Raw genomic sequence first — 7,400 nt, forward strand, 5'->3', positions numbered from 1 at the left:
TGTGTTTGTATGTGTGTGTGTAGGCCTGAGACTCTGAGACTGCTATCCTTAGAAGGGCCTGCTTGCAAGGTTGGCCTTTGGCTAGCATTTGGGAGCTTGACTGGTAAAGAGTTTCCTACACTGATGTGATATGACACCTCCCATAAATGATAAGGATGGCTCACTGTGCCTAAAATGTTTGTATAGACTATGTGGTTTATGCTGAACATCTTTCGAGTGTTTGGTATCTTGACATAGGTAGGTAGGTAGAGGGTGCCTGTTTAACAGCCCCAGAAAAAACTCTGGGCTTTTCTAATGAGCTTCCCTGGTAGAAAATGTGATATGTGTACTGTCACAGTTTGATGCTGGGGTGAAATAAGTGCATTCTATGTAGGGAGAGGACTATAGGAAGCTTGTGCTTAGTCTCCTCTGGACTTTGCCTGTCCCATGTGCCTTTTCCTTTTGCTGATTTTATCTTCTATCCTTTCACTGTAACAAATCATAGCTGTCAGTACAATTTTATATGTTGAGTCCTGCGAGTCCTCCTAGCGAATCATTGAAACTTAGGATGGTTTTGAGAACCCACAACCCAATATATGTTTTTTTTTAAACTTCTTATAATAGAATTTTGAACATACACAAATGTAGAATACTAAAATAATGCTATTTTAATTTTATAATAATACAAATAGCATATAATGAACTCCCATTCTATAGCCCCAATAGCCATCAACATGTGGCCAATCCTGTCCCAACCATACACTCCATCTGTTTTTCCCTCTCCATTATTATTATCTTAAAATGTTTATTTTAGAATTATCTTAGGTTTACTAAAAGTTGCAAAAGATAGTACAGAGTTCTCATATATTATTTTGTCCCCATTTCCCCCTATTGTTAACATCTTACATTACTATAGTACATTTGTCATAATTAAAGAACAAACTTTGGTACAGTACTATTAACTAAACTCCATACATTATTTGGATTTCACTAGTTTTCCTCCAATGTACTTTTTCTTTTCCAGGATCCCATCCAGGACACCACATTACATTGAGTTGGCCCATCTGCTTAGTCTCCTCTGGCCTGTGACAATTTCTCAGCCTTTCCTTGGTTTTGATGACATTGATAGTTTTAAGATATACTGCTCAGGTATTTTTCAAAACATATCTCAATTGGGATTTTTCTGATGTTTTTCTTTTGATTAGTCTGTGCTTATGGGTTTGGGGAGGGAAAGCACAGAGGTCAAGTACAATTCTCACCACTCCCTTATGATTTTGAAGCAAATCTTAGATATATCATTTCATATGTAGATATTTCAGAATGACTCTCTAAAACATAAGGGCTCTTTCTCCTAAGACATTTCTTTGGCTGGGAAGGAAAATTCCTTCAAACAGCTGTAGCAGTATAGGTTAATGGTACTGATTCTTTTAAATCTAACTAATGTTTTCCTGGATAACTAACACTTCAACTTACTTTGAATAAAGCCAGCCGATTAAGTTTTTACATGATTTATTTTAGGTGGTATGCAATATTCAATAGGATATTTATCAAATCATATTAGAAACATTTTTTTTCAAATAGAGTCAGTCTTCACTTTACAAAATATTTAAAATATCCTACCTCTTATTAAAAGTAAAAAAATTATATGCTAGCTGTGATTAATTATTTTGAGCAGTAAATGACTAAATGTTTTTTTAGTCATTTGCCTTCCTCTTTAGTTACTTAAATATATGAGAAGTTTGATCATGATGTCTATGAAAAGTAGTGGAGAGGGCAGTGGGAGTGATGGCAGTTTTAACCTATTTTTATATAATGCTTAATTTTTCTGTATTCAAAAGCTGAATACCAGAATTACACACACACACACACACACACACACACACACACACACAAAGTTACTGAAAAAATATTTAAAACTTTCATCATACTTGTCAATTCATAATAACATCATTTTAACTGTATCTTACATTATATTATTAATTAAGAAATAAGAAACTGCATATAAATTTACTCAAGTTTTTATAGCTATTATAAAAATGAGGCTGGCCAAGTGGCTCAGTTGGTTAAGAGTTAGCTTAAGAGCTCAAGCTCTAGAGCAACAGCGCTGCCGGTTCGATTACCACATGGGCCAGTGATGCTGTGACCGAGCTAAGCTGCCACTGAACTGCCAACAGGTGGCAGGATGGCTCAGCTGGTGAGAGCATGTGCTCCTAACAGTAAGACTGCCTGTTTGATGGTGGGCTACGCCCGCCCGCAACTATGACTGAACTCGACACCTTGAGCTGAACTGCCACCTGGATGGCTCAGTGGATAGAGCTTGCGTTCTTAACAACGAGGCTGCTGGTTCGACTCCCGCATTCCCGGGATGGTGGCTATGCCCACCTGCAACTAAGATTGTAACACAAAACGTTGAGCTTAGAGGCCACGAGCTGCTGATTGGCAGCCAGATGGTGACTAGTGCCCTCCACAACTAAGGCTGAAGAACAACAACTTGGCTGGTCCCCTCCCCAATTCCCCAACACTGTTCCCCTCCCCCAATTCCCCAATTTTAAAAAAATGGATTAATTAATTACATTATTATATCTGTTTTTTTAATATTGATTTGATTGCTTTTATAACCATCAGTTTTACAAAATGTGTTCCATATTGTGTCTCCCAGTAGTTTTTAGACTATTTCTTGAAACAAGTATTACCATGTTTGTTTGAACTGTAAAACGAAGTTGAATTTTTTTCTAACAAAACAGTAAGTGAGATTTAGCTGACTGATTTACAGTGAGAACAAGCTTTGCTAAGTGGGTTATGTGGGGACATTTTCTAGACATTGAATAACCTAAATCTTCAACTCCAAGGCTTTGACCAAAACATATTTCAAGAACATTATAAAATGAAAGAAATTTATTTAAAAAAATTATATAAGCTAAAGTGTGTTGAAATTAATAGGATTTTTTTCTTCTCAAGTTTAGGAGAGATTTGGGCAGCAGAAACAGATTGAGGAATCCTCAGAAGAGATGGTGGGGAAGCTTTGGAAGTAGATGCAATCACTTAAAAAGCATCTGAAGAAAGAGAAAAAGGCAGGTCCAAGCATAAAACCCTGAAGGATACTAACATTTAAGGGAAAGCTGAGGAGGAAAATGCCATGGAGGAGACTGGGAAATTATAGCCAGAGAAATAGGAGGTGAACCTGAAAAGTCAAGAGAAGATTCTAGAACTAACGGTTGTTGTTGGGAGCCGGCTGCACCTCGGTGTCTGACATGGCCAAGCGCAGTGCTATTGTGACAAATTCTGAAGCTTTGACTGAGAAACAGATATTGCTTTATATCTTGAAAAATTTAAATTTCCCTTTGGATACCCCCAGTAGGATAAAGATCTGACACCCCTTCTTATATTGATTGTTTTATTTACCCTAACCAAATAAGTGAGTTTTAGCTATATTACGATAATTCTGTTTTGCTGTTAGTTTCTTAGTAATAGACAAGTTATGCACCTTATAATTCTTAAAACCCTGTTTACCCAGTAGTGTTTGAAATAATTGCTAAGTAGTTATAGCAAACATTCTTTGGGCCAAAGGCAGAAACTCAGCTTTGGCCATTATAGGTAGAAATTGAAACATAGTTAGGATAAGTTAGTCATTAGTATAGAACAGATCAGGCTATACTCTGTAACAGAAACATCACAAGGAAGTAAAACTCTGAGCAAAACAACTTCTCAGAAAAATAGACCCTGGGAGAGAACATGTAAGAAAAACAACTTCCTAATGGGTAAAAGTTTAACTCTGGAAAACAACAACTCAATAATATAGTCAACTGTCCAGTATAAAAAGGACATGCTGTAAAAAATAAACTGAGACACTTCTTGTTGAAAGCGCTCCTGTGTCTCCGCACGTTTTTCTTCTTTTTCCTCGCCAATGCCGTCTCCATCTGAGGGAACCGTTGGACCTGTGGGAGCTGGTCTCCCTCAGGTTGTTAGTAATGAATGCTGCACAGCTGTCAAGGAGGACAGAGACTGAACATGGTGGAAGGAGTTGCAGGGCTATGGAGGGGGCTGAAGTTAGATTGCAGGGGAGTGAACGGAGGTGAGGAAGCAGAGTGACTGGCAGCCATTCTTACTAAGTTGGGCTGCAAAGGGAGTGGATTGTGAGGGATCTGATCTGCTCTATGTGAGTTGAGAGGCTCTTGACACAAGATTTGGAGCTTGAAACCATTGGTTGTTGGAGCAGAGGTGCAAGGAGAAAGACAGCCAGCCAAGCCAGCAGTTACTCCTTTCCTCTGAGAACCCAGAAGAAGAGGGGAAGACTACATGGGTCTCAATTTTTGTGATGGAATGTGTGAGTGTCTCACTCCAGGGAGGCCTGCTACTCCCTTATATGGCTGGAGTCACCACCTATGGTAGGCAGGGTTGGGGCTGCTGAAATCCAGTCTGACTCTACCAGCTCAGCCATTCACCCTGGAGGAAGGAGAACTTTGTCTGGATTGTGCAGGGGGTGCCAGATGGGCTGGCAGCTTCCCTATACAGCCCTTCTCTCTCCAAGAACATCGGCCTTCTTTGCCTTGAAAGGCAAATAAGGAGAAGTCTTTTGTTTTACACGGATGTGTGCAAAAAAAGGAGTACTCTCTTAGAACTTTGCACCAGAATCCAGTCATACCTGGAAGGACATTTTGAAAGCCCAGTATGTGGGATAGCTTAAACAGTTAAGCACATGAACTCTGGATTGGAATCCTGACTCCACCACTTAAGTGATCTTGGGTAAGTTACTTAACATCTCTGTGCAATGGGTTTTTATCTGTGGAATAATAATAGTACCTGCTACTAGGGCTGTTGTAAGGATTAAATGAGATAATATATGTAAAGTGCTTCATAATATGTGTAAATATGCCTGGCACATATTAGATATCATACTCACTCTACTTAACGCTGCTCAGGTCTGATTCGCTATAACTCTATTTGTCTCTGAATTTTTTTGTTTTTTTTTTTTTTAGTTGAGCCCTCCTGCCACCTATTGGCAGCTCAGAGGCTGCTCAGCTCTGGCAGGAAATCGAACCACTGTTGCTCAGAGCTCAAACTCTTGAACTAGCTCTTAACCAACTGAGCACTTGTCTGGCCCTTTGTCTCTGAAATATTTTAAATAAAAATGTACTTATATAACATAAATGCATTATGGTACACGGTGTGTGTGTGTGTGTAACCTTGCGTGGAATGCTCTTAGGAGTGCTCAGCCAGACGGAGCCACTGCAGCCCACTGTCCTGTGTACTCTGTACCAGTAAAGGTTAGTTAGCCCACCATACTGCAAACTGCACACCACCAACTGCTGAAGTGTGTTCTGCAACTCAGCTGTATTTCGGACGAGCAGTTGGAGATCGGTGGAAGATGGATGTTATGAAGGGTATCATAAACATCACTGCCACCTAGGAGGAGAGACCGAGAATGGTATGACGTGTGCCTGGGAGAAACTATGGCCCAAGGTATGTCTTTTTATTATTATTATTATTAAAGTTTATTGGGGTGACAAATGGTTAGTAAAGTTACATAAGCTTCAAGTGTACAATTCTGTAATACATCATCTATATATCAAATTGTGTGTTCACCACCCAGAGTCAGTTCTTCTTCCATCACCATATATTTGGTCCTGTTAAGGGATGTCTTAACTCCAGAGTTTTTAAGAAGGCCCAAGAGCAAATGTTAATGTTCTGGGAATGCATTTCCCTGAGGACTCTTTTATGAGGACTCACGTAGGGCTGATTTTTGACCGGCACTCCCATGTCCACAGACCCAGAGACCCCTTACTAACACGGGATAGCGTCCATTATTATTAGACTTGTCTCCTTACAGTTCCACCGCCTCCATGAGGCTTTCTGACCGCCCAGTTTATGGTTCTCCCTCCTTTCTCTGAACTCTGGAAACATTACATCATCCAGTTGGCACATATAGTTTTCTACCTTGATTTATTTGGTTTTCTTTTCATGTTGTTATCTTTTGGCTTAATGTCAGACATTTTTATTGACTGATTAAAATGGGGAACTTGGGAAATTAAGTTCTAAGAAACAAAAGAGTACATTTTCTTAATTTTTTTTTATTTTGGAAAGTTTCAAAGATATGAAAAGGTAGAGATAGTAGGATTATGTTGGGAGCTGGCTGGGATCAGCCAGGGATACTGAGGCTTTAGGTTGGCAAGCTTGGGTCTCCAGGTAGATATAGGTCTGGGGTGAGCAGCCTTGGAGCATTTTGGTGGGGACCTGTGAGACTGTGCTTCTGCCTTAAACTGCTTCCAGACAATACAAGTGCAAAGAGTAAAGACCCCAGTTTGCTGATAGAAAAAGCTTATGGACTAAGGGACTTAATTGCTCATGGATTGTGGATTTGCAGTTTCAACATACATCACCACTCTGGGACTTTCCACCATGGACCTGCTTCATATGCTTGGGACTTGCTACTGTGGACTTACAGACAGTTTCTGTTTGCCAGTTTAACCTTGCCTAGCTATATCATTGGTTTATAGTGTATAACATAGCTTGTTGCTGAGGAGAAATTGTTTCTCTTCAGCCCATAAGTTTTAGCTTTAGGGAATCGCTCTCTAAAATGAGAAAATTGCTTCCCCTTAAGAATCTTGTATACCCAATAAACGAGGTCTCAGTTTTGCCACCAGCAGACTGAGTCCCTCCTGTCCCCGCACTTTGTCTCTCTTCTCTTCTATTTCTCGTCTCCCTCCATTTGGTGAGCTCCTGGCTGACGAGCCAGGGGCGTTCGGTTGAGCGAGCTGGTCTCTTTCAGGATTATGCACTCCCATGTATCCATCACCTAGTTCAGTCTTGTTGGACTCATAATCCCATCATCTTCTGATGTCAGCTTATTTGGGAACAAGCTTCTGACATCATATAATTTCTTTTGTAAATATCACTGTATGTATCTCTATGTATCTCTGAAAGATAAGCACTCTTTTAAAAAAGTATACTCCCTATATCAGATACTGTTATGCAGCCCCCTCACATCCTCCCAGGCTCACTGTTTCTCACTCCAGTTCCATGAGGGCTCTTAGCCCCTTGCTGGTCTCCTGCCCTCTGTGCCTCTCAGTCTTCCCTATTGTCACCACTGAGGAGCTGGCTCGTGCCGCTCAGAAGCACCCTGGAGGAGAGTCAAAGCCCCAGAGAATCTTTGCTCAATGGAAGAGGAGAGTCAGTGGTGAAATTTCTTCTTCTTAACCAATCCCCTACCAAATCGATCTTTAGGTTAGGTTAGGTTTTTTTCCCACCCTTCTTTCCCCTTGTCCCTTTCCCTCCGCCCCCTGTGTTCCCCGCCCCCATGAAAAATAACAGTAAAATAAACATCTTTGTATCTGTGTATTTCTGGAAGGGCTGGTTTGAGGTGAAAGGAATTAAATGCTTTACATTTTCATAAATTGGCAAACTGCTTTTTTTTTCTTTTTTTT

This window comes from Hipposideros armiger, unplaced genomic scaffold, assembly GCF_001890085.2.
Source record: "Hipposideros armiger isolate ML-2016 unplaced genomic scaffold, ASM189008v1 scaffold_345, whole genome shotgun sequence".
NCBI lineage: Eukaryota > Metazoa > Chordata > Mammalia > Chiroptera > Hipposideridae > Hipposideros > Hipposideros armiger.